The following is a 24,021-nucleotide window of genomic DNA, read 5'->3' as shown; positions in this document are numbered from 1 at the left end:
CCTTCTTCCCCCATTCTGAAATACCCCTCCCAGGGAAATGAGGGCTAAGAAGTCCTTATGAACAAACACATCAGGAATAACAGAACAGGGTCCATATGTACCAGCAACCAAAAATAAACTGAAGTTTGAAATCCACACAGTCAAGTGGATTCACAATGTCTATCTCTACGCCACAGTAACAGATGGTCAATGAACTGTTACAAGACAGACCAAGACTAGTTAAACAGATGGGCAGTATTATTTTTATACTGGTTTATAAGTGAATCTTTAAGTTTCCAGTAGGTTATCTGCAATACCATCAAAGAAGCACACACAATACCCATCCAGCCAAAACCAAATTCCATTAAATCTTTTGCCCAAAGAAGGTACTGAGCTTCTTATGCTTTCTGCTGATGCTGCTAGGAAGTGTGGCAAAACCTTTGGAGTTCAGGAAGGATGGCCCGAGGCTGCACACCCCTGGAAGCCCTGCTGGGATGGTCTGAGGCTGCAGAGCTCTGGAAGCCCCTCTGGAAGCCCTGCTGCTGCTGCCAAGGGCAGCTGGGGCGTTTGCTGTGCCGTGGCAGCCCCGCAGAGCTCTGTCCAATGCTGAAGGAGCTGTGGCAGCAGCAGTGACATGTGAGCCACAGGGCTCCTGTGACTGCATCCCCTCGTCTCTCTCCCTTTAGCAGATTTTGCCCCTGTAATTCATTCACAAAGCAGTCGAACTCCACAGCTCAACTCATGCTGGCTGGACAGAAGCAGAGCATTACAGAGGGGGAAATGAAAACGGGGCATTTTACAAAAGACATGCTTTTACAGACTTGTCCATGCTGTGGGAATGCATGAATAAAAACAGAGACACTATCTGACTTTTCAGACTTCTCTACATTTTGCAGCCTGCATTACGTTTTTTGCAAACCTCTCACCTACAGGCACATTGGGCAGATGCACTTTCCCCTTCTCTGGGTTTAAGCAGAACATCTGGGTTGACAAGAGGACAGGACAGACTAAAAAATTAAGCTAATTAGCAGCTCACAGTACCTTAAATCACATTCATAAACCTAACCCAACATTTGCTGAAGACACTGACACATCTCACTGTCGGACAACTTAAAGGAACTGGGCTTTTGAAAAACTACCAAACACCCTCAGACAATCTGAGCAGCCCACTCTTTTCAAGGTGGGCAGAATAATAGTGGAGATAACCACATTCATCTACTTGCAAGAGAGGTAAATTCTGTAAGTCCCCATAAACTGAAAAAACCATTATTCCATCCACAAGATGCCTGGTTCACATTTGCCCTACACCTTTTTTTTAACAGCTCTTGCATTGGGCAGGTGCAGATCAGTTAGCCCCTACTTCAAACCATTTTTTACAACCAGAGTGATGCACAAAGGCTTCAAGTGTGACTATGACTCAGGCCCCCCTTCAGCATGACTGCTGCAATCAGATGTGGTCACAATTGTTGGATCAGCGCTTGGTTTTGAAATTCACCATCCAAATCCATTTCTTACATTTCAAAGTGACCATTATCTTCTCACTGTTTGAAATATTGCTGACTACTGCTATGAAGCTGCAGGGGTTTGCCTGCAAGCCTCAGAAGAGCTTGTACTTGCACTTCTTTATAAAGAAGTTTCACTTTGTGGCTGCATTATCTGTCCAGCTGCCACGAGAAAATAGTGCTAAAGAAAAATGAAACTCTCTTTGCAAGTATTTATTCCTAATTTACTAAAGGCTAACAGTATCTAGTGACAAAACCCAAAAAAGTTGTCATTGAAACATTTCATTTACCTAACAGCTTGAAATCTCCAGGCTGAAGATTATGTGCACGCACATGCCTGTGTGCTAAGTCTTCAAATAAAGAAAATATAAAAGCTTTGCAGTTCAGCCACTGGGAGACTTTTAAGCATTCACAGCTTCATCTCTTTGCACATGAAATGTTAATGGGGCAACCATGCAGGGCAGGCTCCACAGATAATTGTTCAGATAACAGTGGCTTTGTGATACCTATCACTGGGCTCCAGAGGTGAGGGGGCCTGTCTTGCTTCGTAGTGGATGACTTCTTGTCAGCATGTCACCTTCTCCACTCAGTTCAGGAGTTCATTACATTTAGATAATACCTTGTTTTCTCTCTGGCACTTGTTTATAAATGCTGCACACAACGTGGTGATTCATCAGAGAAGATGAAGTGGTGTTCTGCAGCAGGCAGACAGCCTCCACTGTCCTGGTTGAAGTTCACCACAGGGCTTTAATTTCATTCATTTATTTACTGCAATTCCTGAAAGTCCAGTGCTGTTATAAAACAAGGTAATGGCACCTGACAAAGATTCAGAGCTTGTCAAAATAGGCCTGATTTGTTTGTTGTGCAAACAACATTATAAGTTTGGAAGTTTACCATTAAGCCTTCAGTTATTAAAAAGGCATTTTTAAATAGGCATGAGTAGAGAGAAGTCTGCTGAACACGTTGTCAGTGTGCCTGATAACCAGCACAAGGACAGCAGTCTACACTGTGCTGCTCTGTGCCACACACAGGACAGAACCTACTGCAGCTCTCAGCCAAGGGTCAGAGTTCAGAACTCTCTGCTGTGGCAATTAGTTTCCTGAGACCCTTTAGCAATGACACAGAAAAGACTTTGCAGTTTTTCTCAGTAGTCTAAAATAATCCAACTGAGGAATTGGCAATACCAAAACCACGTGCAAATGTAGTAAAGGCTTATGCTTTACACTAAACTTACATTACTTCTTTCCCTTGGGCAAGCTTGCAACATCCCAATTCCACTCCTTCAGCCTGAAACTTTTTTAACATATCCTCTCCATGCTCTGCTTTGGATACTCTAGAGAAAAGAGTTAGTGGGAGAACAAGACCAATATTTTTAAAAAATATAATCCCAGGTATATAGTATACATATGTATAATATATACAATATACACAAATGTAGTACAGCTATAAAAACACACATCTACCTGTAAAGCACATAGGTCACGAAGCTGGGCAACTTCATGAAGCAAGTTGGAAGTGCTACAACAACAGTGTTTAGAAGATGGAGTCACTTGTCCTTGCGCCTAATACCAGTGCAGGAAATTTCACCTTGGGGCTGCATTTCCAAATTCATCTCAGAGGACAAGAGCATTCAGGCAGTGGAGCTGGGATCCTCTGAGACAGCATGGCAAAGAGGAGAGGAAAGCTGTGCACTCTGGACACAGACAAGTCAGTGCTGCTGGTTTTTTGAGTAAGTGCACGCATGTTTTATGGGAGTGCTGGTCAAGTATCATCTGCAGGGAGATTGAAACATACAAGGACGCTTAAAAGACCTCGGATGTGACTCAATTTCACTTAAGGGAAAAAGAATGGTGCCTACTATATCATAGGTTAAATTTTGGCTCAGTCAAAATCAGTGGGAGTTTAGCCAAGGCCAGGTTTTAAAAATGTAATTTCTCTTCAGAGACCAGCACAACCTAGTTTGGATTTACCTCACAGTCTGATTTTATCTCTGCAGAATGGGGCTTTTTTGATAGGTAATGCAAGACTGACTGTTCCACTGAATGAGCAGTGGAACAAGATACACCAGATAACTATTGTTATAGCAGAAGACATTAATACTATATTTAATACATTAACTTTGATAAACATACAACTGTAGAAGCACTATGCCACAGTTTTAAGTAACATCAGCCTGCTAAAGCTTGGAGGATGGGCAAATTCCTGCTTTTCAAGAATACAGAAAGATACCTAAAATAACTTCAACAGTTAAAACCAGCTAAAATCCAGTCCTCTCCGTTAAACAGAAGTTTATTCCTGAGACACGCATTTTAGATACTATTTTCAATCCGATTTTGGAATTTTATGAACCAACCTGGTGTCAGGGTGGTTGCTATAGCACTTATATTTGTTGTCACAATTATATCTTCCTTCTACAGAAAACCATAAACCTTCCCACTTGTTGCATAATGCTGCAATTACTCAGTAAACTCTGCCAGTCAATTTGTTGACTGCAAAATAAAGTAAGTGTCAATGAGAGCCACTGGCCTGCACAGAGGATGAGAATGCAAATGGCAACCAGGGAATTCACCAAACAGATTTATGGAGGAGAGTTTATGGGCTGTTATCTAAATGTCCACAAGATTCAAACTTACCTCAGCAAATAAAATTTGTAGTTGTAAACCAACAGTATTGCAATGGAACTTTCCACTGCAGGATGTGAAGGAGAGAAGGAAACAGTGCTGCACTCAGGGAGGTGATGCTCGCCCCGACTGCCGCCCTCCACGTCTTAATTCCCCTTCTCTAACTCCCGTGGTTAAAAACAGCCCCTGCTTCACCTGGTGTTTGTCCTCTTTTCCAGACAGACTGGAAAATGCTCTGCCTCTCTCAGGGATGTGAAGAGAAGCTCCTGCTCTGACCACGAAGAAGGAATATGGACAGAATGCCAGCAAGTTGGTTTCTATCTTCAATTTCTTGGACTACTGCACACTATCAAAAGTCTTTTGCTTCTTCATACCCTGCAGTTCCTCTTCAGCTGAGCTGTGAAGTTGTTTCATCAACAAACTCAATAAAAACTCTCAGTGACAAGCCTACAAGATTTATGATTTTTGTCATCTTTAAATAGACATCATAAAAAAAATATTGTCAGGTTGCTGAATTCATTTGCTGGGAATTGACATTTACTGATAGCTGCTAGTAAGGGATAATGTGGTGACCTGCTACAGTAATGACCAGATAAGAGCTGGCAGTAAACCAAAAGGGGAAAAGGACTTTAGGTCAAACATTTTCAAACTCACGTGCCTGAAGTCAAGCTTTGAAATGCATCTCTAAACACTAAATGAGAGGTCACCTTTTCTGAACTGCTGCATCCCCTCAGCCCCAACCAAGGTCAAATGCATTGTACTCTGGAAAATCATACCTCAGGCTGCTTCTTTAGCAGCTAAATACAGATGTGTATTTGTAATGCTGGGTGCCAGAGAGAAAAAATTGTTCTTAAAGGAAAGAAAAAGAAGAGGGATTACAATGTGTTACAGCTGCAGTATCATACTCTCACCGCACAGTTATTTCTAGTGAGAAAGATCAGGTGCTAACTTGTGTTTGCAACACTCGGGCCTGAGGCCTTGATTTTATATTGAAGAGGAAAAAATCATACTTTGGCAATAAAAATGATGATTTCCTTGTTTTGGGGAATGGAGAAGACAAGGCAGCTCAGGTCTCAAACCCTCCCAAATCCACTCCCAAAACAGCTCACCACACCTGATGTGGGCCAGGCCCATATTTGTTCCTATCAAACTTGCTATAGAAGAAACACCTTGACAGGACTGGCTATGCTTGGGCACTCTCTTAGTACCACACCAGTAAGAATTCAGGTCAGGAGCCCAGCAGGTATTTGGTAGCAACACTGGGGTTCCCACCTAGAAATGGCCTTTGCCAGGAGAAGTGTCTGGAAGGTCATCCCTGAGATATGCTCAATCCTGCTTTTCTGATGTGAATGGGATAGTGTCCGTGGAGAATCTCCATCCCTCCAGACTTTACATTTCTAAGATTCAGTGAACTGAGGTATCTTGGGTGACACCAAGGCTGCTCCCTCAAGAATGCAAATTTTTGGCAGAGACATGCAAACTGCTCCTCTCTGCCAGCAGGAAACACTTCTAGCATCCCCCGCTCCTCTCCATGCTAGAAATCAAGAGGGAAAGTGTATCCAAAAAGGGAAGACAACTGCAGGGACCTATTAGTTACATCCCTTTCTCAACACATCATTTCTACTCCCTGTCTCTGCCTCTTTCCACACAGTCACTAAGTCCCTGACACATTCCCAAAAATGTTGGTCAGCATCACCCCAATTGTCCAATATTTCCCATGGCTGCAGAACACAAGAATTAGGAAATGATGCCCTGTCCCTAACAAAGGTCACAGATGCACACAACTGCCATTTCCAAGACATCCTTTTTGTAACAACACCAAAAAGCAGGTAGGGCAGAGACTACAAAGTTTGGATACTGCATTATGGAGTTGCTGTCTTGTGATGGAGCAGAGTTAGGGTGGTGACCACACTGTTAAAATTTTGATTCCAGCACATGAGCGGCATGTTGGGTGCTAAATGCTTCAATCTGCCCCCGTAACATGACCTGAAAACCAAAGAAATCCATTTGATCTCAATGTTTCTGCCTAATTTGCTTGGCTTTGCACTACACTCTCAGTGTATGGCTGTCAGTGCAGGACAGCAGTGACAGGGAGGGAGTGATGGATCCTCACCAAGGACAAAAGAGGATGGTGGATGTGTGAGGCTGAGGATCACCCAGGGGTGACTGGTGGTATCCCTGGTCCCAGTCGCGACACTCCACCCAGACATCTGAACAGAGGAGGTAGTAAAAAGGAGAAGAGTGAGGACCACATCAAGAAGCAAATGAAGCCGCAGACATGTGAATAAATTATGGATCCTGCGTGTACAAGCTACAGCCAGATAATCAGGGAGGAAAAGTATAAATGCAATGAGCAAAGCCAAACCTACTGCAATCAAGATGAAAGACAGTATGCTTTGGTGGGCTGGGTTGGCTTAATCCATGACATTTGGGCAATTTCAGAGTAAATGACTTAAGGGGAAGGCAACCACCTTGCAGGCTAACCCAGGGATACTGGGAAATTGGTACCAGCACCAGCATGAGTTACTGGCTGAAGAACAGCCTGGCCATGCCAGAGCTCAGGGATTACACAATGGACACCTAGGAGGTTAATCTCTCTTGCAGACGGATCACAGGACTCTGCAAGGCACAGCACTTACATATTTCACCATGATCAAAATGGCCAGCTGCAATCCCATAAGATTTAAAGAAAAGGTGGCTATTAGCCAATAGATTGAAGGTTGAGAAACCTGTGTGCAAAGCAGATGCCAGAGCCCACAGCCAGTGAAAGTTTTCATGCAGCAGAGGACGTGGCCAGACCCAGCTTTGGGCCTGAAATGACTGTGATGGGAGCAGAATATTTTCTCTTTTCAATGTATTGCTGTTTCCTGCACCATGTGGTTAGAACACTGCAGGTGACAGTGCAGCTGAATGGTGACACCACATACCACGAAGATTAACTTCTCATAGCTCTTCTTGGGGCTGAAGATGTGGAATCTGACCTTAGCTTTCATCTGGTCAGTCTTAGATCATTCAATACGGTTGCTAAATGAGGTGCAGAAATAACAGAATGATTGTCCCTTGCTTGAGACCACTGCAGTCCCTCGAGCTCAGGGCTCGGCTCTAGTAGCCAAACCAAAGTGCAAACCTCATGTCTGTAAAAACTGTCTCACAGGCAATAGGAAACTATGCTTCATTAAACAGCAACTCAGCAGCTTGCACATGGGTTGTGTTTTGTAATGTAACAGATTTAGGAATAACAGTGTCAAGTTTGGAAAAGTAAAAGTCAGGAAGATTTCTCAAAGCTTTTGACAAGGGGATGTGCAGTCATTTCCCTGTGGTTTCTTGTTTCTCTCACACTTAACAGAGGAGATGCATCCTAGAGCTCTGTCAAAAGCCCTCACAGTCACTCTAGCCTATTTCTGAGCACTGGGGTTCCTAAGTGCTGTCCTATGCAATAACCATTCCAAAGGTGCTTTTGTTTGTGGTAGACATCAATCCTTAGTGTCCTGCTTTCTCTGTGTCTCCCATTCCTCAGCTTTGCTTTGCTCTGGAGCAAACAGGGCTTCTAGGCTTTTTCAGTGCTTGCTCCTCTACTTTGATCTGAGTTTCTGCTTTTTCCTGCTGAAACTTTCTGCCTCCTCTTCTTCATACAGGAAATTTTATCAATGGTCCAGAGGACAAAACATTAACCTTTAGAATGACTGCCAGACCAAGACCTCGTTGTCCTGTTAACAAGTGTACATTTTACTTCTGTCTGTAACCAAGGACTACAAGAAACTGAAAATGTGCAGTCTCTTCCACATGCAAGACTTCTCTGCCTTTCATTTGCACCTCAGATGCTCTAAGCAAAAAAAAGAGAATATTTTTTTTTATTCTTCTAAACGCTGCAGGTTCTGCAGAGCCTTTCTCATAGCCAGCCCTGCAAATGGTAGAAAATGCTGTTCATGTGTGCAGCTCTGGAGAAACTGTGCATCCCTGAGAGGAGACTTTTCAAAGGGATGCAAAACAAAGTGCTTGATCCCCTTGTTATCACTGGTGCCAATATATCCTAATGCCACCCTCTAGGCCAAATCACAATTGTTAGTTTTCACTACAGGGCACTGTCTCCTAAGCTCTGGGCATCCCAAAACAGGCAAGAGCAGCTGGGTGAGCTTCATTTGAAAAGCAGGTGCGCAGGCACAACTTCTGAATGCTGCAAGTATGCAAGAGAAAAATAACATTCCCTTTCTTGGAACTTATTTTCAGCGGTTGAACAATTCACAAAGAGAAACTGTTAGTGCAAACACTCAAAAGGTCAATCTCTAAATAAACCGAGAGAGAGAGAGAGTGATGAAAGGGGTTAGTTGTGAGTAATGAAGCTGAGATGATCACAAGTCAAAAAAAGCAAAGCAGCAATGAAGTCAGAGCACTGTGAGCATGCTAGAAATTTTGGCAAGATCACATGTGAAGATACGAAAAGCAAAAATTACGTTCCCCAGTCTGAAATGGCACATGCCCCAAAAAATTCTTCTTTACTTTTCCCGGGGAATTTCGCTACTTTCATTCAGTTTAGGAGGATCAGCAACTGGTTTAGCACTAGAAATGAGCATCAGCTCTCCCCAACTAAATGCTATATTCATACTAAAACAAAGGATGAAAACAGATGTAATTTGCACCTACTACAAATCTTTGTTTTATCTTCACGCCTGAACAGGATTTCCCTCCAAATCAGATGAACATTTCTCCCTGACAAAATACCAGTAAAACATGGTGTGTAGTTCACATTAAAAGGAATCTGTACAAAGTCAATTAAGAAAAACAAAAACAAACAAAAAAGATGATGCCAACATTAGACAAAGGATAATAGCCGAAGATATTTAGGGAAACTTTGATGATGTAAATACTGTCCATAGGTTTCCTATTTCACAGTGTTTAGTTTTGGGACTTGCTTGTTTACCAGTCACATGGCAGTGTCACATTGACTATAAATACGTACTTTACAGAAAATGCAGAACTGTAGAAGTTAGAGATCAGTTCTTGGCTCTGAGGTGAAATTCAAATCTGATTATGCATCCCAGTTAAGGACTGGCTTTCCTATAATGAGCTAAGCTCCAAAGATCAGCACAGTCAAAATTTGGCTCTATAGTTTGTAGCCTGACCCTAGGTAAACCTCAGGCAGTGCCATTTGTGGTTCAAAATAAACAAATAAAAAAAATCCCTTGATGTTTCTGAGTCATCACATTGCATTAGTTCAATTTTCAAAGGTGAATTTGTCTCAGTCAGTCACAGAGCTTTTGGGGGGATTAATAAGTGCTTTGTGGCTCAAAGGTGATTTGGCACTAAGGACACCACTCCTGTGCAGGGAGGACCTGTGTGAAAACAGCCATGTGTTCACATCACAGAGCTTGTGCAAGGCTGAGAGGGCTGTTTGCCACTGCTTGGAGCTGAGAACAAGGAGAGCACTTTGGACATTCCTGTGAATATCAAACATTTGCTAAAAGGGCAGGATAAAACCTTTCCTCACACACCAGTAAAACCTCTCTGCCATCTCATATTGTGCTGTATGTCTTGTCCTTTTCCTACTGGCACCCATCCAGAACAGTGTAATTAGAGGACACATGGCGTGACAAGAGCAAATGATATGTCAAATATACACAGATCACCAGCCTCAGCTGAATAAGTGCCAGTGTCCCAGCACAAGCCAGCTGAGATGCTTAAGAAAGCCAGCAGCTCCCTAGACACTGAATGACAACAGAAAACTCTCCAAAGCAAAGACTGGGACCAAAACATCTCACACAGTGGTGGGGAAAACAGCAGGTCTCTCAAGAGGCTGATCTATATACAAGGCACCAGCAAATCTGCAAATGACCCAGATAAAGAGAGCAATGGATATATGCAGTGGCTTTCCAGAACACAAGATTGCAGAAGGTGGTATGTCTAACAGTCTCTTGGTTTGGGGAAAAAATAAAAAAAGGAAGGACTACTGGCATTACTGGTCAGGATGCTGAAGACACAGGAAAAGAAATAGCAATGAACTTCTGGAATCCACTACCACTATTACAACAATATAACCAAGACAAATGCTGCTGGACCAACACAGCATCAAACACAATGTTAATCTGGCCCTGGTCCTGACCTTTCACTTTTTAAGTTAAAACCTGCTCATGCTGCAACAAGGAAAACGCTGAAGGTCAGCTCTGCAAAGTGCTCAGTGCTTTCACCAGAACTCAGACAGCTGTACAAGCTCCTAGACGATGCAAGAGAGAGATGTAGAGTGACAGGGAATATGTGCATTTGTGAATCAGCAAGTACTAATGTGTGTTGTGGTAGCAAGAGAGGGAAAGCAGGGAAAGATCAAACAAGCAGGACTGGCTATGCCTTGAGCTACACTGAAAGCTTTTCTTGAGGTTTGCTCTTTCAGTGTCATCCACAGGAGGAATTTTGGGCTTGCTGCATTGTCAGGCTGCCCTAGCCTTTTGACTAAGACAAGGTAGGGGATAAACTTACATGCTGTGTGGGCAGTGCTGTCCCTTAATAAACAACACAACCAAAGGATTAATTGAGAAAATGTTTTACTAAAGGCAGCCGGTGACCGCTGGCTGTCCCCTTTCCCTTGTGCTCTGAAACAAGCAGACAAGGCAGCCTCACTCTGCTGAGCAAACACACACACTCCAACCCACCCTGTTTGCTCTGCTCACTGTCCCGTGCCTGGGCATCCCAGCCAGAGAGGCAATGTCATTCTGAAGCACCACTTGAAAGATATCAGGCCTTCATCTCCTAGGCTTTAGTTGTACCCAGCAGCTCCCAGGAGGACACACAGATGTGGCCCTTTCCCTGAGAGATTCTCTTGAGAGCCCAGTGAAGCAGGAACAAAGGAAAACCGAGAGACTCACTGAAATTTGGATTTGGCGGTTTGGATGGCCTCACACAAAACCCCGCAAACCTTACAGGTGCCATTACAACTTCCCCTTTTCAGGGGAAGCACAGACCACTGCGTGTCAAAACCTCTGGGTTCACTTCCCCCACTTCAACACCACTTTCTCTTTGGACTTGGGCATGTTAATTAACCCAAACAAGGTTTGGTTTTTGCATCTGCATGATGAGCGCTGCCTGTTCAGAGGCATTCTTATGGTCCTTCACTGCTTGCAGTGAATGGACAGTAGGGGAAGATTTAGTGATCCCACCAGAGTTCCTATGAAAGGACAATAAGCCACCTGAATTGCTCATGCCTGGTGCAAGCAGGTTGATGGGGGAAACCAGTGTGAAACAGCTCATCCACAGTAACTGCCAGGGAAAAGGAAGATAACACAAGGTCCAAGCTGTCAAAACAAGCTGGTGAATTCTTTGTGCTAAAGGCTGACACTAGGCCACTCAACTATCATGTTTTGGTTAAAAACAAGTCATTGCACATATTCAGCTGAAGGCCATAGGAGTCCTCAGTGTTAGTACTTTGAACTTCATGAACAGGAGGTACAAAAGAGCAGAAATCATGGATGATGAGCCAACACTGAGGACATGGGTAGAACCCTAGCAGTGTTACTTGCTGGTACTTGTCTGTACACATGTGCATGCATGTTAATATCCCACAACAAACTTCCAACTAAATGTATGTCGGCAATTGCCAAGTTGCTTCTTTTGTCAGGTAGATTTTTGTATTCATTCCTGCAGTCCCACAATTTGAGCCCTCCTGGTTCTCCCAGCACTCAAATCTCTTGAGCTTCTGCCAATCTAGATCTACCCAGTGGAAATCACACAGGCCTGGGGAAAGCCACACACCTTGGCTGAGGAATTGCAGTCTCCTGCAATTCAAGTGAAAAATCAGTGCTGGGGAAGACAGGCATCTGCAGAACAGCTGAGGCAGATATGAGCTGATATGAAACCATGAGTAATAAACTCTCATCAGCAAAAGCTGAGTGTAGCTACCTTGCTCACTGTCATCACAATGCTCTGGACCCTGTATACTGACCCTTGTATATAGTCATCACTGAGGAGGAGTGAACAGCTGCCTCTTGTGCAGAGTGTAAGAGAAGCAGGAAAAAAAAAAACTGTCCAAGAAAAATAGGATGTGAGTTTCAGAGAAATCCTTCTGGGGAAAATCAGGAGTAGGGGGCTTGGAAAGAAAACTTAGAAAGAAATTTATATCTGTAAAAAGGACCCAAGTTTTCAACATTATATCTGCTTCGTATCTGTGAGGATGCATGTTCACAACCTCCTGATACCTGCTTTTGCCCTCTATCTATATTGCCAACAGTCCTTTCTGATGAGGTTCACATCACTGGTGGTGTCTGTTCAGAAACAGCCCCAATCACTCACAGCCCACTCTGAATACTGCAGCAAATCTCCCCAGAAATGGATGGTTTTCCACTGCAGGGTGTCATTTACTTGAGCTGTTCTGTTAAAGCACTCCTCTTCCTTCTTCTTTACAAGAACTCACACAGCGATATCTTCCTACATGTGAAGCAAAATCTCTGTTTGCTTAGAAACAATGTCTCAGGAAAGAAAGTATTGAAAAATGTTATGCCTGGTAACCAGCAGGGATAAGGTGTTGATTCCCCTAGAGCTAACCATAAAGTCACTGCTGTACCAGGAACAGCTTCAATGTGTAATTGTTTTAGGGAGGCATGAAATACAAGAACAGAGAAGGCTACTCTATGATTTACTCAGTCTCCTAGTTGTTGCTTGAGAACCTCAGATGACAATACTGTGTTAGCCTCTGATCTATACTCCCAGCTGTTACTAAATCAACAGAGTTCCTCCAAAGTCAATACTGCTATAGTGACATCACTCTTGTCCAATATACACTGCAAAATGAAAACCTGTACATTACAACTCAAGAGCCTTCACAGGATAGACCAAACTCACTGCTAAAATGCTAGTCTATACAAATTATGTATATGTCCTTCACATATGAGGTGTCGTATCTGCTGTGGCTTTTTCGGATGTCTGCTTGTTTCCATTCCTGGTTTCTCATCTCATTCCAGCAACAGCTGGAATTACTGTACAGAGATAGCCTGACTCCAGCTGCAACACAGCTCCTTCCATAAATTAGTTTGTTTTAAGGCCTTCTAAAACCAAATGGGGCATAACATGGCCACCAAATGTCTGATGAACCATCCCAGACTGAAGACCAAAGGAAACCGGTTCAACAATCCTGAACACTGGGCAACAACATTTATCCTCTTCCTCATTTTCCACATTCTTTGCATCTGGTTCCCCATAAAACATGCAGATGCTTCAGTAACAGGAAAGCTGAGGATGTCAGTAGTCATGTCTCATCTCACTGGCCTTTCCCCACGCTTGGCAAGAAAATAAAACAGGGACTTAAGCCACGGTGAGGCACTGCATATTTCTGCTCTAAGCACAGACTCAGCACATGGGAGAGTGGGCCACATTCATCCTAAATCCCACCAAAGCCCTTATATCCAGCCAAGGTCACAGCTCTGCACTCCTCCTCAAGGAAAGGATATACCTCACTCTCCTAATGTTGACTTATTCATAAAAGTATATCACTTGATTAAATAGCTCATTTTCCACCTCTGAGGGAACCTTTTTTTTTCTGTCTGGAACACATCCTTGCTTTCTGTCTTAGGGACCAAGGGAGGAGAAAGCCATGGGGCTACCCCTATGAGCCTGGCTGAGTTACTTCCTCCCTCTGTGAGTTCAGGAAAATTACCATAACAGCAGAATATTGCCATAAGATTTTCAGAGGCTTTGTGAAGAATTTAGTTGAGATTCATAAGAGAGCTCTCACAATATAAAACACTACATAAATGCTGAAAGTTAACTGTTTTTAATAGCCACAGATTTAAGAGAGATCTTTCTTTCATTTACATACAAAGGTACAGAAATATCCTTCATTTCAAATAACCACTGTGCCTGCTGTGAGAGGCTCTGCACATGATTTTCATTGCCTTTCACACAGAAAATAGGAACACTACTTTGCATTTATAGACTTTAAAACTAATTTGCAGACAATCAAGTCTCGAAACCCCCACTGTGATACAGGAGGTAAACATTATACCTATTTTAGAGAGGAAACTAAGAAGGAAAAAGGTTAAACCACCAAGTCTAAAGCCAGAAACAAGACATTTGAGAAATCAGGCATGCTGGTAAGGTCTACCTGAACACACAATAGCTCACCTGTTCTTCTTACTGAGCAGTTAACTCTTTTTCTCTCAAGGTTCTAAACATCAGGGTGCACATGCCATATAGCAAGAGTGGCCACCACATTTATCTGTATTACCACCGTATTTAATCTTCTACACAGATACTTCTGTTGACCACAGAGTGTGCCTGGAATTGCATGAGGCCATTTATTCCATTTTCTAACATGTGTGGCAGCAGAAAATTGTTGACGACTAAAAGTTAACCAAACATTTATTTTTAGAACCCAAGTCCAATGTTACAGTGTCTGGACTCATAACTACCCATTTCTCCGACATTAAGCTGAGCTACCTCATGAGAAAATTGCTAGAATGATAGTATTTCCAGGGCATATTGAGTCACTGTCCAAGATCTAAATTGGGAAATAAAATAATTTCTCAGCAACTGGCAGCACAGTGGGAGGCAAAGCTTGCAGGAACTTGTCCTGTAATGAAAAATCCAGGTTTTTACTTTAAAACAGGTTCCTCATCACTAAACGCAGGGGTTTTTTAATTTCCCAATGATAGAAAAACAATCAGGTTCCATGGTATTGAATTCTTGGCATTATCTAGTATTTAGAACAATTACTAAACATCACTAGCAGAATTATAATGCTGATAACCAGGGAGCAAGAGCAGCACCATGAAGACTCAGGAACATGTATCATTTTTTTAATCTGATACATCCTAGAGAAGTGCTATGGTGCCTGCCTGGAGGCTCTTCCTGACCAGTCCTTGGAGAAAGATGACTATGAACCTCAACCCTGCCTACAGCAGGAATTCCCAGCTCAAGTGAGACCACCTTGGCTTGCTTCCTCAATGGCCCACAGGAATGCTAATGTGAAAGAGTAAAAAAGTCTCTGTGGCAGTGGGTTTTTTGCCTTTTTTCATTGGCATGCAATTATTTTTCCCCCTTGTACATGCAGGCTCCACATAATGAATTTAAGCTTCTGACAAAAGGTTTTCCTAGATCAGGAGAAGTGCAGCTCAGAAGTAATTTGCTGATGCTTGGGATTTGCACACTGAAAGCCACAGATCTCCTGTCCAGTACAGCCTCTCTCTTTGAGAGGAGAAGCTGCCTATGATGCCTCAGTTGATAATTAACTCCTAAATGGAAGCAGAAGGGTTGATGAGGGTGATGAAGGTTTACAACTGCATGTCTGTATCCTTTCTGAAAGGAGAAACAGATGTTTCTAACCACCACAAATTTCCATTCCACAGATTGCTTGCTCTGGCTATTACCTTTGGACAGTGACTTCTAAATGCTGTATTAAGAAACAAAAAATTAATTGTTTTGCTGGAAAGTTCAAGAGAAAGTCTGGGGCAGAGTCAGAGGTTGAACACATTCCCTCACACAGCAGCTCAGAAGGCAGAAGACAGCATTGGAAAATCCTGTCCTAATACTGCTTTTTTTTGGTGGTAATCAGGGTCTCCACAATTGCCAGTTCAATTGGAGAAGAGCCCTGGAAATTCTTCTGCTTTGTCAGCGACATGGTCTCAAGCAAATCCCTGTCTCATCTGTCAAAGTACAATCTGGATGCTTTCACTAGCATTAATTCAAATTTCTAAACAAACACCAGATCCTACCAACTTGTGTAATGGTGAAGAAGTTAATTTTATCTGAGATGTTTGGGTTTCCTCCCCGCTTTTGTCTCCCACTTTAAACTGATGCCATCTTAATTTAAAAAAAAAAAAGGCCAGGGGGCATTTTTGAGTGCTGCCTGCAGATATGCATTTGTATGCTTTTTCCATCTTTTAACTAACAAATAGGAGGGGAAAAAAAAAGTTAATTTTGCTAGCAGCCTGCTGTGATATAAATAAAAGTAATAGGTACATTCACAGATTTTCAACTTTTTTTTACAGCCGCTGCTGCAAAAAGCAATTTTAATTTATAACCACGGATTCTTGCAAAACATATAACGAAGACATAATAAAATGGAATGTTTATCCTGTGGCTCCCATTAGACCTCCGTTCGATGGTTGTAACTAATGACTTGTTTTTCCACTTTTGTATTGGAAGCCTTATTATTGGGCTGCACAGAGCATACCTTATTTGATTTCCCTAGCAAGGTCTGCACCTCTTGCTGAAGCCTGCAATTAGATGTTCATGAAGTAATATTAAAAAGCTGCATAATCACATCTGTAGTCAAAAATTAAAAAAAAAAGAAAAAAAGACAGTAACAAGCCGGCTCTGTTTGTATAATATTATACTGAGTACAATAGACTAATGTTCACTCCAGTGCATGTGTCCTTTTGACTAACCACTTCTATCTGACAACCTTTTTTTGGCAACAGAACACATTGTACTTTTTGGATAATTGACTGTGGAATATAATGTTGTTTATTCAAAAGCAGGTCACACAGAACTGTGGTTCCAGTTGTCTTTATCCCTCTACCTTTCTTATCTTCATGCTGTTTAAATTTATACTGAATTTCTTTTAATTACACATATGGTTTTAATTGATGTTCTATATTTATTCAATAGAAGGTGACCTGATGTGAAATGGTACAGAAAGGTGGGTGGGAAGCTGAATTCAGATTTGAAAACTGTATTTGGACATATTTATTGGTGAGCAATGTCATGAAGAAATAAACACAAGCATGTACACTTCCAACACCTTCTGGTACCTACAGGGCCATGTTTGCCTGCAGTACAAACTGCATTACTTCTCTGTACTGAAAAATCTACTAGAGAGACTCATCCACCACTTGCTCAGTGATCTGGAAATTCTACAGCAGCAAAAGGCCTAATTTTAAGCCTAAGCCTTGGAGGACAAGAACCCTGAGGGAAAGTGATGTAGAAACACGTAAAAGTTGTGAAAAATCTAGATGATGGGAAATGCAGTTGAGAAAATGGGTTCAGGAGAGAGTTTTAACTGAAGTATTCAAATGAGGTCGTGCAAGAATTGATGTGTTACTGAAGCATGTTTTTGGGATGCAGCCTGTGAAAAGAGAGGTTACCAGTAAGTATTGCATAATAGGAGAGGGGAAGGATTTTGATGCAGCAAGGAACAGAAAAGCAGCCTTCTAACACAAACTGGAGAAGGAGATGCAGGGCACTTTTCTGATACTGATCATCAGATCAGGAAAACACAATTGTCACCTGAATCTTTGAGTCTCTGAGATACACACGAAACAGAGGTTTACAAGAACATAAATGTCGCAGGACACTTCCTCACGGAGATTTCTTCTGTTGGCTGAGTTGGACTGCAAAGTGAAACTCTCCATGCTTCCTGGTGACAGCCTAGAAGGAGTCCACCAGTGACATATACACAGCAGGAGATCCCTGACCATTTAGGCCATTTTTCTCCATGGAAAAGGCATGAGAGTTTTCACTTTAAGCTCGATCACAGCAACAACAAAAAAGAAAGTGATTCATTTAATGAACAACCAGTTCTCACAAACCTGGAGGAAAATCCTGAAGAAAAGATTCTTCAGGTGTTGGTAGAGTCTAACTAGGCAATAAGAGGATGAAAATTGTGATAGCTAATCTGCTGTATATTATAGCTCAGGTGTGGTTCCATTTTATTGATGACTAAACCAATCCTAATAAGTCAGGTGAAGTTACAGCCAACTCATTTGAGGAAATTTTGTTTGTTTGTTTAGAAAAATATTTAATTGGGAGGATGAGTGATACTGACAGTAAGAATAATTCATCTGTCTGTGCTAAACCATGCTGTGGAAAATCCTTGCTAATGCTACATTGATCAGCTAACACACAGCAGCTCCACTCTTCTAATTTGTTTTGTGTAGCTGACTTTAGATGGCCCATTTCAATCTGGACTATTTTGAGGAGCCATGTGAAACTAAGTCACTGCCCTATTAGTGCAGATAAAGAGACACATGAATATTACTCTGCTACAAGCAAGACGTAGTTCATCTGATATTTCTTCCAGCAGAGAGAATACATTGCGTCTGGAACAAAGAAGAAAATGTGACTGGAAAGTTTAGAGCCCTTAAATTAATTCCCTAGACAAAAAGTTGAGGCATCATACTCATAATACCACGTTATGTAACTTGCTGTGGAGCCAGGCAGCTACTAAGTGAAATAGTATAAGTTATAAAAACAAAATATTGTTGTGAAAACAATTTTACAGCTTTATAATTCACTATTATTTTCATTTAAGAACAAAACTGTCAGTGTAATTGCAGATTCTGTTTGCCTTGCAGGAGTTCTTTCAGCCTGTGATAGGAAACCTCTTCTTTTTTTTTTTTTAACTTTCTTTCCCCCAAAGGCTGCTATTAAATTTACTATATCATGTTTCTTTATAGTTATTCAGAGGTAAATCTTAACAGGAATCCCATTATGTGGAGGCCAAAGTTAGTTTAACACCAGAACATTTATGATCAGTAAACATAACCATATATTAGCAACTGCTTCATACCATTATTCTTGGATGAAACAAATATTATATTAGAAGACATTATAGACTACTTTGTAATCTTTACAACTGAGTATCTATTTTTGGTGGAATCTTCATGGCTGGCACTGCTCACTGTGCACCATGATAGTTTTCCAACTTGCCTGCTCATTCAAGTAATAGGCTCAAGAGCCTATCTATGCACAACCATTCCTATCCAGGGAAAAATGATTCATCTTGTAAACTGTACACAGCCCCCTACACAAAGTGGTGCTTCAGTAACAAACCATTACTATTTTATTTGTATATATGCCATTAAAAACTGGACTAAGACTGCAGATATGCTTCACAGAGGTCAGTGGGAAAACTACCCAAATACAGGAAGATCCATTCCAAACGACATGGCCAAATTAGGACATCACCCAAAGCATCATCTATGCTGCCAGTGTGTTGTGAGCAGAGTGACTTCTCTTAACACTGGCATTACTCTCAGGTCATAAGCCCAAGGAGTTTCACACCAACAGGGCAGCCAGAGACCTTTACACCTCAAACAGAAGAGCCACCAAACAACACCAGGATGTTCCATGTCTCCTTGTTCTGCCCTACTCTCCTAATCAATTGGTGCTTAACCTTGGACAGATTTCTCTACCCATTCAGGTTCTGGCTTCATTGCAATAAACTTGACAATGACACAGAGGTTATCTGACAGAAGAACAGCTTCCTCACACGCTCTGGTGCTTTGGATTTGAAAGAATTACAATGTGGTTGGACTCAAGTGTATTTTTAAATGGAAGGAACTAGCTCCTCCAATAATCAGCAGCACCATCACACTCAATAGCCAGAGTCTGCCTGTAAATTAAGTGGCACTCACTTTTATGGGTGCTGCTTTCTGTACTGAAAGCTGTAAACCAGTAGCAAGGCCAACCATCCTTGTCACATCATGCTACAGAGCAGGCTGCCCCTTAGAGACCTGAGCTCAGGCAGCCCCAGGGCTCAGGCAAGCCCCACTGCCTGGAAACCAGCCAGCCTCCCTGCCTGATGCTATGTAAGCATACACTCACTGCATCTTATGACCTCAGACCCAAAATTCTTGTTAGCCTGTAACACAGCCTGGCAGGATCTCTCAAGGTAGGCACTTGGTTATCAAGAGTTAACCAGCACAGAAGCAGAGCCCTTGATTAACTTCAAGGTTGCCCCATGCCTTATCATGTGTGGAGGCATTGTCCTCAGCTTATTTTAAGAAGGAGCAAGAAAGAACATCCAGGTATTATGCCAAAAGCCTCTTTCTCAATTATTCCTCTTATATTTCTAACCCATTGTGGCTGACTAAAGGCTAAAGCTGCAAAAGCTGCATCCTGAAGCTGTAAATTTAAGTTGGTTTTTCAGTATATGCTGACCTGACTTACTCCTGTAACTGCAGGCTCCCTGTTATCTTTAACTTCAAGGTAATTGTTTGGCAACTCTTTGTTTCACTATTTCAGGAAAACAATTCAAATATATGATGCCTAAGAGAAAAAACTGATTAATTACGCTGTCATCAGCTGGTTCCTGCTAGTATATAGAGTGCTTAAATAATAAAAATATAATACAAAGAACAAAGAGTAAAGTTCTCAAGTGAACATGTTAAACACATTTTGAGCCAAAAACTGGGCTCTTTCATAAGTCTAGGGTATAAACCAGACTGTGTCATATTCCTGCAGTCAGGATAAGGACACCATTCTGAAAACACTTCTTTGCATTTCTTGCCAGCACTTATTCACCTGAAAAAACCCCAATGATTTTCATGCAGAGATTTATAATAACTTGAAGAGGAAAACATCACTCTCAATGCCTCAGTACCGCAAGTCCTGAACTTCTCATCTTATTGTTAGACACAACTGCCTTCTTTCCCCTCCTCCTCATTTTAACAGAAGCAACAGTATTTAATTTAATCCACCCAGAAGCAATGACAGAGTCAGCAGCTGATATACAGCTAGTGCTGGTTAGAACTCTGAATTACTGTTTTGTGAAGAATGTCAACATTTTGACATTTGTTGCTATTCTCAGGGTAGAAAGGAACTGCATATTCGTCTCGAAATTTTGAAATGTCACACTGAACTCGCAGATTCAACTCTGAATTTCAGAATTTCACATTCTATTTCATTTTACATTGGCTTTCAGTCTTTCTTAATTCATTAAATGCCAAAGTAGAATATTTTAAATCACCCTTTTTAATTTTACTTTGGTTTGCTTTATTTGAGCATATTAAAACTATGGGAAGCCACTGTCCCACACTGACAGAAAACCAAACTTCAATCATCATTTTACACTGTCTCCAAATTCCATCCATTGAAAATTTTTGATACGTGACTTTTGTGAAGACACTTAGGTGAAAGCTTAAAATTTTGGGTGAGAAGACACTTTGGGGGAGGCAAGCAATGCAAAGCAAGCTGCCTGCCTTTCTCCACAAGTCAAAAGCAACACTAGGGAAGGAATATATCCCTGTGACAGCAGGAGGGAATCTGGCAGACTGCTTTTATTCATCTGCAGAGAAGGAAAAGTTTCTAGTCACTAAATTAACAGCAAACAGCAAGAGAATTAGTCTCAGCTCAAACACAAGTGCCGGAGGTATCTCCTTTATGTGAGTGATAGCAGACTGTAAAAATTATTTAACCAGTGCAAGAGAAGTGCATCAGTCATAGTGAAGGGCACTGGTGAGCAGATGTTTCTGAGGCAAAGATGAAACTTCCAAGCCAATGTCTCCATCACAGGTATTAAATCAGTGGAAAAACTGACAAAAGCTGTGTAAAACGAGAAAACAGAGAGCTATCACAGTCCCTTTTGGGCACTGCAAGCTGCATGAGACCATGTCAGGGGTGGGTGCAGCAGGCGGCAAAAAAATCACCTCCAGCAGCGCGGAAACCACGCGGTGGCTGAGGTCTGCTAGTCATGAGCAGCCACCACCACCTAAACCACAACCATGAGCTGCCTCATTAAATCCTCCTGGTTTACAGCTATCTCCCCACTTTTCATGGTGCTCACCTGGAAAGGTGTGCAAAACTGAAGGGCTGTCTGAAGAGGAGGCCATGCTCCATATGAACTGATGCCTCTACAGGTGTGAATGGGGATACTGCAACCCGTGGCTGGCCAGGTCAAGGAACTTGGGCACTTATGCCATGGCTGGGAGAACAGACACTGCTACCAAAGGGACATTGCTCCCTTTCTCCTCCCAGCAAGATCTGCAGCAAAGAAACGTGGATTTGGATGCCGTACCAAATCAGAGCTACGAGACACTTCTGTCCTCATCAAATTGTTAAATTGCTCTTAAGAGATCAATGTTTTTGTTAAGATTTCCACCATTCTGGAACAGAGTCACAAAGCTGTCTCACATGGCTTCAGTGGTACCTGGTCAAGATGTTGAAAACATGAAAGGTCCCTTTAGGAAGGAATGTGCTTCCCAGAGCCCATGATTAGAATTAGGAGAATAGCTGGGATCTAGGAAGAACAGACCTCCCAGAGCCACACCTCAAATACACCAGGAGACACATGAGGTCCCTAAAAGGTCCACAAATCTACTTGGGACATATGACAGTGCCTCAAAAATGCTCAAACATGACCAAAACCAGTTCAAGGACCTAAAACTCTTTGGAGATATGAGAACTCAACAGGGGTTTTCGGTGTCTTAACCAGTCCAGCATAGAAACATTTGGTGATAGATGAGCTGGTCAGTGGTGGGAGTTTACCAGTCCTGCTTTGGCCACAGGGCAAAGTCCTGGGAATACTCCACATCAGAAACTGGTTTTGTCATATGTCTGCTATGGACATGCTGGTGCCAGAAATGAGCATGCCTAATGAGCCACCCTGGCATTGTGCCCTCTGCCCCTTGGGAGAGGAGAAGTTAAGAGAGAGGCTTCAGATTTTGACTTGGTCTGAGCAGGCACAGCAAGAGCATGAGAGAAGCCAAATGGTCTCATGAGAACTCTACTGCTGCTCCTACAGAAGTCCCCACCACCCACCATCCAGAAGAGAAAGCTCCTGAGGTTTTTTTGCCTGTTGAAGCACATGAAGGTTTAAATGAGGACATGCACTCCACCAGATCATTTTCTAACTAGGACTTGGGCACTAGTGCTAGACATGGTGCTGCAAAAGACTAAAATGCCCAGAGGCTTCACGTGCATGACTCTCACCCCATAAGTAGCCCAAGGACAGAATGCAGTGTGGAATTGTGTGTGAAAACTCATTGTTTTCAGCAAGCTTTAAGAACCAGTACAGATTATTTGCTGTTCCCATACCAATCCAGATTTATTTTGGATCAGCAGCAACTTCAACATGATTAGTACACTGCAAAAAACACAGAGCCACAGTGTCATGAACCTCTTCCTAGCCAGAATGCCAAATATAAACCTTTTTTTTTACCCTTTAAAAACATGAAACAAATTTAATGAAAGATTTTGTCTCTCACAGTGATGGATCATGGTATATGTTAGAATTAAGAACCATGAACTTTTATGGTTCTATTCTATCCATGAGATGGATTTGCTACAACATCCTTAAAAATTTGTACACAAAATGTGTTCAAGATTAGGCATGCACTTTTCTGAATACATTTAAAAATTGTTTGATATTTTTGAACCATTCCCTTGCAAGAAGAAAAATTCCTAAAGGTCATCTTACATTTTATGTGATATGTATTAATGCCTCTTACCCTTTCTGTTTCCTTAACTGAAAGGTCTCAAATCAACCTTGAAAAGGCAAAACACAACCAAATGCAGAATCATTTGGTGTGTGTGTGTTGGAAAAGATGTTAAAATTTATACAATAGCCAAGTCAAATTACAGTGACAATTCTTTCTAACAGATATCTGGCTCTAACACAGCTTTTTTTTTTCCCTTTTAAATAAAATAATTCCTTAAGTCAATTTTATGAATGAGTTATTGTGCAAAGGAAGAGAACAGCACGTGGTAAGGCCGGACAACACTGCTTTAAAAGCAAAGCCTGCCACCAATATGTTACAGAACATTTGTAAGCTCAAAAGTGAAATAGGTAAGAAACAGCTATTTAGCAGGTTGGAATAGAAAAGAAAGTTTCTGGAGGGGTTTATCATCAAGCAGATGACAGTCTGTTCTGCAGAAGAACTGAAATTATTTTTTATAGAGATATTTATGAAGTATTTCTGTCTGTGTATTTGCAAATGCCACGTGCACACACACCAACATGTATATACAAATATATATAGGCATACATGAAACCCCCGACTTGAGCTAAATTAAATTGTCCCTCCAGCTTTGTAATGCAAATGAGACTAACAGGCTTGTGCTGTTTGTGGTTTGAGATGATTTGCGTTTCCATAGAGATGCTGACTGAACTACAGTTTTTAAATTTTTTATATATATAAGACTACTTGTATCTATAAAAGTCTAAATACGGATCTGCTATACCTCAGCATTTCCTCAGTGACTCCACTGGAACCACAACC

General features: G+C 41.8%; 1 protein-coding gene and 1 long non-coding RNA gene across 17 annotated transcripts in view; one reads left to right on the top strand and one right to left on the bottom strand.

The window, feature by feature from the left end:
* LPP (LIM domain containing preferred translocation partner in lipoma) overlaps positions 1-24,021 on the bottom strand; it is a 331,648-nt gene that overhangs the window by 102,812 nt on the left and 204,815 nt on the right. The gene's annotated exons all lie outside the window — the stretch shown is intronic.
* LOC135278813 (uncharacterized) lies at positions 19,700-20,165 on the top strand. The gene is made up of 2 exons (XR_010346215.1): positions 19,700-19,830; positions 20,048-20,165. It is a non-coding gene; the product is annotated as an uncharacterized LOC135278813 (long non-coding RNA).

This window comes from Passer domesticus, chromosome 11, assembly GCF_036417665.1.
Source record: "Passer domesticus isolate bPasDom1 chromosome 11, bPasDom1.hap1, whole genome shotgun sequence".
NCBI classification, from domain to species: domain Eukaryota; kingdom Metazoa; phylum Chordata; class Aves; order Passeriformes; family Passeridae; genus Passer; species Passer domesticus.
The sequence above is the reverse complement of the archived record's forward strand: the minus strand, read 5'-3'. Positions and strand labels throughout refer to the sequence as shown.